Source organism: Triticum dicoccoides, chromosome 2B, assembly GCF_002162155.2.
Source record: "Triticum dicoccoides isolate Atlit2015 ecotype Zavitan chromosome 2B, WEW_v2.0, whole genome shotgun sequence".
NCBI lineage: Eukaryota > Viridiplantae > Streptophyta > Magnoliopsida > Poales > Poaceae > Triticum > Triticum dicoccoides.
In genome coordinates this window covers 416,526,695-416,535,583 of record NC_041383.1, presented here as the reverse complement: position 1 = coordinate 416,535,583, position 8,889 = coordinate 416,526,695, and the positions used below count along the sequence as shown (strand labels likewise).

The following is an 8,889-nucleotide window of genomic DNA, read 5'->3' as shown; positions in this document are numbered from 1 at the left end:
ATTTTGACACGCATGAACAATTTTTATTCTCACATGTTGTTGTCTTAATTTTTTATTCTGAGATGTGGTTGCCTTTTCTACATGTACTCTTTTTATTTGCTTATTTGTATCATGTCTATATTTTTTATATTTTTTACTTTCTTTCTTTGTGTATTAGCCAAAAGCAATTTTTTATTGTGTTTATATGCTATGTTTTTTCTTTTTTTTCACGGGCGTACACCGTAAAGTTGCAGGCCTGACACTAGGCATGCAACTTCAAGTGTTGCCCTCGACTGCAACTGACCTTTGTTTTGTTGGAGAATAGCGGGAGAGGGGAGGAGTAGTTTCATGTTTGTCACTAAGCATGCAATTGAAAATGTCGCCCTCAACTACAACTGCATGTCTACACAAGCGGCTGCAATTGACTTTGCTTTTAGCGATGGGCGGCAGGAGAGGGGGTAGTTGCATGCCTCAGACTAGGCATGCAACTGCAAGTGTCGTCCTTGAGTGCAACTGCATGTCTACCCACCCGATTCCAACTAATCTTTCTGTTATGTCGGAGGACGTCAGGAGGGGGCGGAGTTGCATGTCTGACTGTAGGCACGCAATTGCAAGTGTCGCCCCCGATTGCAATTATATGTCTACCCATCCGACTTGAATTGTCATTTGTTTCGTTGGAGGGTGCCAATAGAGGGGGGGGGGAGTTGCATGTCTGCACTAGGCATGCAACTGCAAGTGTCGCCCTGAGTGAAACTGCATGTCAACGCACCCGACTGCAACTGACCTTTGTTTATCGGTGGGCGGTAGGAGAGGGGGAGGGGCAGTTGCATGTCTGATGCTAGCCATGCAACTGCAAGTGTCGCCCTCAATTGCAACCGACCCTTGTTTTGCAAGAGGGCAGCGGGAGAAAGTGTGTGGGCGGAGTGAGGTAGTTGCATGTCCGACACTAGGCATGCAACTGCAAGTGTTGCCCTCGAATGCAACTGCATGTCTACCCAAACAACTGCAGCTGGCCTTTTTTTGTCAGTGAGCGCGGGAGGGGAAAGGGTAGTTGCATGTCTGACAGTAGGCATGCAACTGCAAATGTCGCCCTCGACTCTATGGTGCTTTTCGATGCGAGGGGCAGTTGCATGTCTGCCATTAGACACACAACTCCAAGTGTCGCCCCCAAGTGCAAATGCATGTCTTCAAGGCAACTACAACTTTGTGGTGTTTCGTCGGGGGAGGGACAGTTGCATGTCTACCACTAGGCATGCAACTACAAGTATCGCCATGGCTGTAGCTCTATGTTGTTTTTCAGGGGAAGGAGTTGTTGCATGTCTACCAGTAGGCATGCAAATGTAAGTGTCATTCTCGGGTGCAACTACATGTCTTCGATGCGACTACAACTCAGTGGTGTTTTGTTGGAAGAGGGAAGTTTCATGTTTTTCACTAGGCATCCAATTCCAAGTTTGTCCCACGGCTACAACTCTGTGGTGTTTGTTGGGGGGGGCAGTGGGCATGTCTTCCTAAAAGGTACACAATTGGAAGTTTTGGCCCCGAGTGCAACTACATGTCTTCAATGCGACTACAAACTTGTGGTGTTTTGTCGGTGAAGGGCAGTTGCATCTTTTTCATTAGACATGCAACTACAAGTGTCGCCCACGACTGCAACTCTATGATGTTTGTCAGTCAGGAGGGGCAGTTGTATGTCTGCCACTTGGCATGTAACTGCAAGTGTCATCCCTAAGTGCAACTGCATGTCTCCAACACGACTGCAACTCTATGGTCTGTGGTGTTTTGTCGATGGTTGACGGCAGATGCATGTCTGCCGCTAGGCATGCAGCTGCAAGTGTCGCCCGAGTGCAACTCTGTGGTGTTTATTAGGGGTAGAGGCGGCAATTGCATATCTGTCACTAGGCACGCAACTGCAAGTGTCGCCCTCGACTGCAACTTACGCGAAGGGATGTCAGCCAGTTGCATGTATAGCACTAAACCTTTAACTGCATGTGTCACAATCAGCCCGCAAATGCGAGCGGTACAACAAGGCTGCAACTATGAATTTGTTTTCTAATTTTTTAACATCAATTTTTCTTTTCATTTTCCTTTACCTTTCCCTTATTCTGTTTTTATCCTTTGTTTCCTTTTTTCATTTTCGTTTTTCTATTTTTTTTTAAATTCCTCTTGTTTATCTGGTTAATTTGCTCCCCCCCCCCTTTAATATGATTTTCATTTCCCATTAGTAGGAATACATTTCCTTCTGTGTATATGAATACTTTAACAATAGATGTTCAAGTTTTTCTAAAAATAATAAGTGAGCACTTTTCGAATATGCAGTGAACATTTTTTCAATACGCGATGAACAATTTTCTAAAATTGTTCATGCAGTTCTTAATAAATGTCCATACATAAAAAAAAGTGTTTATGTATTTGAAAACATAATTCATATTTCTTTTAAACTGTCCATAAAAATGAAAATTGTCCACGGTTCTTAATAAAATGCTCATGTGATTTTAAGAAAATGCTCACACACTTTTTAAAAAATTGTTCGTGTAACAAAAATGATGTATATACTGTATACACCTGTGTGTTGACCTTTGTCCTTATGTACTTTAACAACCGCAGGCAGCAACTTCATAGCTCGCCAAGCAATAGCAATCACAAAACTATTTTTTTTCTTCAATTTGTATTTTGCATGAATGAAAAATGACAAGAAGTTACATGCCCATATAAAAAACACTGCAAGCATGCATCATATTGCATATACAAGAATTTTTCCGGCAAAAAAATGCTATTATTTGAACTAAAAAATTACCTCACTCGTTAAGGTTGTAGCTGGATACAAAACACATATTTTTATTTGTAGTCGTACAACCCAAGTACAAGGAGAGGAAAAGATCAGGCAACGAAGCAACGGATCACAGGGGAAAAGATGAGATAAAAGCCCGGTAGAAGTACAAAGCCACAGCAAAAAACACGCAACCAATTTCATAAACAAAGCAAGCTTGGTTTGTACAGATGCTGAAGTCATATACGTATGCTGATGTCATCAATCGACTAGACACACCCATATTTTTTCTTTTTTTATTTTTTCTTTTCTTTCTCTTTGTTCATCTTAACAAATCACATGCATGTGACCGGGCATATAAAAAAAATATAAGATATAGTTATGTGCGCGGATAAATAGGGACTCAAAATGGGCACACCCGGACACTAACCGGGGCCTTCCGTGAATGTTTGGGGGCCAAATTTGTCAAGTCCAGCTATAGATGCCATAGTTTCTGACGCTTACTGTTGACAGTCGGGACCAGGGCATAATACGTATGTGGCGTCTTCAGAAGATTGTACCTGTGGGATAAATCTTTGTTTCGGCATCAAGAGATATAGCGAGATGGACGTGACGAGGAAAGGATATGTCTAGGACACATCTGGATGTGACATAATTATGTCATATCTAAGCTGATATCCACTTTGTTTGTGATCTTCTTTTTTCCCCTAGTTTTTTTCTTGTTGTTGCATTATATATTTGTGGGTGCTTAGATGTGACATCCTTAAAAAAACATCTAGATGTGAATTAGACAAACTGACGAGGAAAATCGTTTGAATTGTGACCCAATATTATTGGTATATCGCTTGCACCGGTGGTCGCCGTTTATTTTCGCGCGCCGTTTGCTTTTATGAAGCTTCCCTCTATTTTTTATCAATGAAGCTTGCCCCTGTTTACCTTACCTTAAGAACTCTCTTCTTTGTTTCCTTCATGTTCGGAAATCGGTTTCGTTGGCCTCTGCAGTGCTTGCACGCATTCTTCCCATTCTTTGGATGGCATAGCTTTTGCTTTCCAAGTTTCCGGCTAAACATAAATAAAAATAAGACGGTGAGAGCATCTACAATCGGATTGGGCGAATCCAGGGCCTTATACATCCGCGGACGCTACTGCGGACAGTGCCGATCCATCCCTCAAATGTCCACATTTGGAACCTTAACCTATACTTTTGAAAACTCGAATTCATGCAAACACATGCACGTCGATCATCACAAACAAACAATGAGTAGTGCACACAAACCTTTTCCTAATTAATAATCAACCTGCAATACATGTGGCAACTTTTCTGTTTTCTCCTTGCTGTAGTCTGCTCTTCAACATCTGGATCAGCCCACGCACCCACCTGGGCCTTCGGCAACGCGCTGATCGGCCTGCTCATACGCGACAGAAAAATAATGGTTAATCGTGGGATTTGAACGCGCTACCTCACATTAGCTACCTATATACAAGTCCCAGGCAACCAAACTAGGTCACCATGTTGATTGGAATAGGATTGCTTCTCTATTATTTCCACCTGGCCCCTTATATCAAACTAGTAGAATGCCCGTGCGTTGCTACGGGCTTTTGAAACTAAATTACGATGTTAATAACGGATTCTATGGCCATGTGTTGCTACGGGCTTTTGAAAAGAAGTTAAGATGCTAATGATGGAGCTAGCTAAAATAAGCGAGAACAATGTCATCTCAGCTAACACGACAATCAGGTAACACACTTCATACTCTCAATCCTCCACAAATGTCCTTGGACACGCCTGGTCAGTGACCAAACATGAGAGAGAAGGAAAAAAGGTGACCCAACCACACCCCTTATATCATCCCTAATGTCCTATACGTCCGGGTTGTCCGCAAACCCTCTATTGACACCATATATGGAGAGGATATGTGGGCTCGCGGACATGGTCCATCTTTCTTTCTTTTCTTTCTTCCTCTTCATCTCCACCAATAACATGCAAGTGAGGGAGAAAATGTGGAACATGACTGCATGCACAGACAAAAAATGGCTCAAAACGGACACAATCAGACACTGACCGGGCGCATCCGCCGATGTCTAGGGAGGCGGATTTGGTAAATCCAGCTATAGATGAATACGATCCGACGTATAAAATATGTTTTTTATTTCATAACATCATGAATACGATCCGACGGATACCTAACCCAAGTTTTATATACAACTTATTCGCACAACCCTCCTCCGCTAGCCAATGAGCGGATCCCTAAGCCAAGCATCTCACCCATGCCACCATGTACTCCTCCATAGATCGCATGCACTTCTTTACCTCAGGGATAAGGCTATAGAATGAACTATCAATTTCTGAGCTTCTTAACTTAGAAGCCACCGTTTCTTGAGTCCATCTTCAGGATAAGCTTTGCCACGTCCAGACCATGTGTAAGCTAAGCAGCCCATTGACACGTCTAGAGTTAAGCAAATTCAGGGTCTATGGTGAAGGAAAAAAATGGCATGTGCCCCTGCCCGGAAAAAATATTTTTGAACCAACCAGTAGTTAAATGGTTAGGATAGTGGTGGTACCGACCATGTGTGAGTGCATGTGTGTATTGATGGTGTGCATACTGTTAGTCATATTTCTTTAAACTTCTATCAAGACACAGAAATTCAAATACAAACACATCAAAAAAAATCTGGAGTTCGTGGGCTTTTCTCATTCCCCGCCAGTTGGTTTTTCATGGGGAGTACTAATGCACACTTCCTAATATCTCAACGAACCAACCTTGTAGACATGTCCAAAAACGTATTTTTTTACCATTATCACTTAGTTACCTAGAAAAAGATGCCATCTTTTTTTACAGAATTATGGAATGATTTTTTAATTACTTAATTATACTATCTTCATTATGAATAATGCATTTGTATGTCAAGTCATACAAGTTCGATTGCACACCCGTGGAACATCCAATGAATTCTCAAGATTCACTTACACGCCAAGCATGACAGGACCCTAAAATAATCAAAGAGATGTCATGCTTGTTTTGACATAAGCTCATTGGTTGTTGGCCCACATAAACTGGCAACATTCAAATACACCAGACGACCTTCCATTATGGAAATCTGGTAATAGAGGTGAACATATACAAGGCTATAAATCAAAACGAACAAATTGACTATGATACAAATAAAATGTAAGAAGCTGGCAACATTCACCGCTAGGAAACTATATAGTGCTACCCATCTTCAAGTTGTTCCCCCTCCCTGCATCCCCACACCAACATTCACTGCTAGGAAACCAAGATCTTCCAGATATAAGCACGCACACTTTAAACCAGATTCGCACACCAAATGAAACAACCATTTCTCCCTTTTTCATTCTTCTAGAAATCCAGCAATGGAATTATGATATAACTGTTGTGTTACCTTTAGATGTAGGGTCTTCCTTGAATTAACCACAAAAGAACGACAAGAGAAAATAATTAGATTTTTAGTACATGTTGATATAACTGTTGAATTAACCACACCAAACCTGCATAAAACATGAAAATTATTAACTGTACCCAAGAAAAATATGGGAACATCCTGAATAGTAAACTAAGTAGTAATTCACTATAAATCTAACACCTGGAAGGGTTCTGGTTATATAAAAAGTTACACTCTTATACAATGAGAGCAGATGGGAGCGGGTTTCACATTACATATTTCAGTGGCACGAGAAATATGCAACCAACTGAAACTCTTAAGTAGGTAACTGGGCATAGAGTGCATGAAATAAGAAAGACACATGGCCTTCATTAGTATTCATATATTTCGTGTGTATTCATTGCATATGAATTGGGTATATTATTTCCGGCTCTGAGATAAAAACCTATTAAGGATAAGTACTATTTGCAAAATAAGGGTGAATAAGTGCCTTTCTCGGGATGAAGTCTGCTTTCAAGCTGGTTGCCCTCCTCCCTGCTTGCCGGTTCTGACTTCACTGCTACCGTGATCCTCATTATAGTCGTCGCCGCCTGTGAAATGAAAAATACACAAGAACTATCATCTCCAAGATTCATATAATTATCACAATCGATAATGGTCTTGTGGTTTTCACAAGGATACTTGAAGTTGTAACACTTGAAAGAAGACCAATTGAAATAGGTGTCATGAGTGCATAAAAAAAGTAGTGAGATGTTTAAATTTTTTCCCCTGCAACAGTTTGGTGTTCATCCCTAGCAAGTAATATTTTCCCACTATAGTTAAATTATAAGTATGCAACTTTTCTCATGAATAGTAAGTAAAAAAGATTGCCAGCTCTTACAACTACAAAGTTAAACAAAAATAGCAAAACTTAGTCAAGACCAACATACGGTGCTGTTATTAATCACAAGAAGTGGACATGATCTCTGAATCCTTCGGTACACATCACTTGCGCCTTTTGGCAACTAGTTTAGCTACAAGCCTACAAGATTCAGATTATCATGGCCATTCTTGTATATTCTTGTTTACTTAGCAGCAGGCAAGATCATTGAAACAGGAGTGCGCTGTCACTGTAAGAAAAAAGATGAAAATAAGATATTACCTGTGGAGACTTTGCATGCATGGCAGCTTCAAGTTTCTTCACGCCGACACCAACCACTTCGCTAGTCTTCTCACTTTTGTGATAAAAGTGGAAAGTTGGTTGTGCAACATCCAACATTAGTCAAGTATTTGCATTACAAATTAGGAAGGGTTGTGAGAATCATGTTTATATCTACACACAAACATGCTTGTAGAAAGATAACATTCCTATAATCATGGCTATCTTTAATTGAACAGGACGAACATTCATGTAAGCATTTAACAGGGTAAGGTTAAATCACAATGTGTTCTCAGATTCCTCCATTCACTAAAACATATACAACGCATCATTACCATGAAACATAATGAAAGAAACACTGAACTTTATATCATAAGGACGAAAACGAAATGTCATAAATTACTGTTTAGGATATGCAACTTACGACACGGAATTATTTCAACTACCAAGTTTGGTTCCAGTTCCATCCTACAGCACGAGAAGAGGCAAACAAAAATTGCGTATCAGTAACCATGTGAGAGAGTAGGTATACTTTTTTAAGATTAAACATTATAACAATAACAGCAATGACTTCTAATGCATCCCACGTTTCTTGTGCTGACAATTGATTTGTGTTTATTCCCAATAACATGTTCTAGTTAACAAACTGATCTAATTAGTTGAACATGTGTCCCTTTTGCACACAATCACAAATTCACAATATAGTAAAACAAGCGACTGATTTGATTTTGAATCATCTCTACTGAAAATACCATGCATGTATGCACCAGGGCATAAGCCAATCTTCCTACTGTAAACAAGCGACTCCTCCTCCGTGGGCCTCCTGCTCGTCATGCGTGGGGCCGTGTAGCTCATCAAGCTCTTCTCTTGCACATACAGTTTAAGCTTCAGTTCAGTTCTGCTTCAGAAGCAGCAAGAGACAACATGTCGAGTTCACGTGTGCAGAGTACATACAAGTGGGTACAGGCTCTTTTCACTAGTAGAAAATGGGTCAAAGGTCCAGGTCGGGTCGGCCCATTAGTCCCGGTTCAGTCCAGAACCGGGATCCATGGGTGCATTGGACCCGGTTCATGAGCCCCAGGGGCCGGCCGGGCCACGTGGGCCATTAGTCCCGGTTCGTCTGGACCTTTTGGTCCCGGTTGATGGGACGAACCGGGACCAATGGGCCTCACTCCTGGCCCACCACCATTGGTCCCGGTTGATGGCTTAAACTGGGACCAATGCATTAGAAAATAAATAAGTAATTAGAATTTCGTTCAAAACATTAAAAGCAAAAAGAATTATCATAAAATAAAATAAATAAGTAATTAGAATTTTGTTACAAAGTTTAATATCAAAAAGAATTATCATAAAATAAAATAAATAAGTAATTAGAATTTTGTTCAAAACATTAAAAGCAAAAAAGAATTATCATAAAAGAAAATAAATAAGTAATTAGAATTTTGTTACAAAGTTTAATAGCAAAAAGAATTATCATAAAATAAAATAAATAAGTAATTAGAATTTTGTTCAAAACATTAAAAGCAAAAAGAATTATCATAAAATAAAAATAAATAAGTAATTAGAATTTTGTTACAAACTTTAGTAGCAAAAAGAATTATCA

At 40.1% G+C, this 8,889-nt stretch overlaps 1 long non-coding RNA gene across 10 annotated transcripts in view; it reads right to left on the bottom strand.

Moving 5' to 3' along the window:
• Positions 1 to 5,780: 5,780 nt before the first annotated feature.
• The window catches only part of LOC119363973, a 10,700-nt gene continuing 7,591 nt past the window's right edge, over positions 5,781 to 8,889 (bottom strand). For 8 of the 10 annotated variants that reach the window (XR_005174539.1, XR_005174544.1, XR_005174546.1 and 5 more), the window contains exons 9-10: positions 7,290 to 7,754; positions 5,781 to 6,738 (exon numbers count right to left, since the gene is read on the bottom strand). This is a non-coding gene — a long non-coding RNA (uncharacterized LOC119363973). The remainder of the gene's footprint in view (positions 6,739 to 7,289; positions 7,755 to 8,889) is intronic. The other 2 variants (XR_005174540.1, XR_005174547.1) reach the window with 2 other exon arrangements.